Source organism: Primulina huaijiensis, unplaced genomic scaffold (assembly GCF_012295235.1).
Source record: "Primulina huaijiensis isolate GDHJ02 unplaced genomic scaffold, ASM1229523v2 scaffold10503, whole genome shotgun sequence".
Lineage (NCBI taxonomy): Eukaryota > Viridiplantae > Streptophyta > Magnoliopsida > Lamiales > Gesneriaceae > Primulina > Primulina huaijiensis.
In genome coordinates this window covers 1-471 of record NW_027342143.1, presented here as the reverse complement: position 1 = coordinate 471, position 471 = coordinate 1, and the positions used below count along the sequence as shown (strand labels likewise).

Genomic DNA, 471 nt, shown 5'->3' with positions numbered 1-471 from the left:
CAGTCCTCTAAATATCGGGTGCGATCATACCAGCACTAATGCACCTGATCCCATCAGAACTCCGAAGTTAAACGTGCTTGGGCGAGAGCAGTACTAGGATGGGTGACCCCCTGGGAAGTCCTCGTGTTACACCCTTTTTTCGTTTTTTTCTATTTTTGATTCTTTTTTTCTTTTTTACAGATGATTTTTTGCTCCAATCATCTCGATCTCGATCGGGACCGGATAAGACATGTGAAATTGACGTAGCTCAGGCCGTTTTGGATTTGGACAAAATCGAAGGCTAATTTGATTGTAGACGGGCCAACGGACGAGACTCATTATTAGGCAATGAGCCGGCGAGATTTTAGCCGAATTCCTTCTCTAAGTCCCTCTAATTTGCGATTTTCCGCTTTCGGTAAGCTTCTGTTTCCCCGAGAAATCGGACTTCGAAGGTCGCAATTCGATTCTGGTTCCATTTTCTCGTAACTCTGG

General features: G+C 44.8%; 1 non-coding gene across 1 annotated transcript; it reads left to right on the top strand.

Annotated features, from left to right (window-relative positions):
- The first annotated feature begins 16 nt into the window (after positions 1–16).
- LOC140965498 (5S ribosomal RNA) lies at positions 17–135 on the top strand. Its single transcript, XR_012173098.1, has one exon. It is a non-coding gene; the product is annotated as a 5S ribosomal RNA (ribosomal RNA).
- The last annotated feature ends 336 nt before the right edge of the window (positions 136–471 follow it).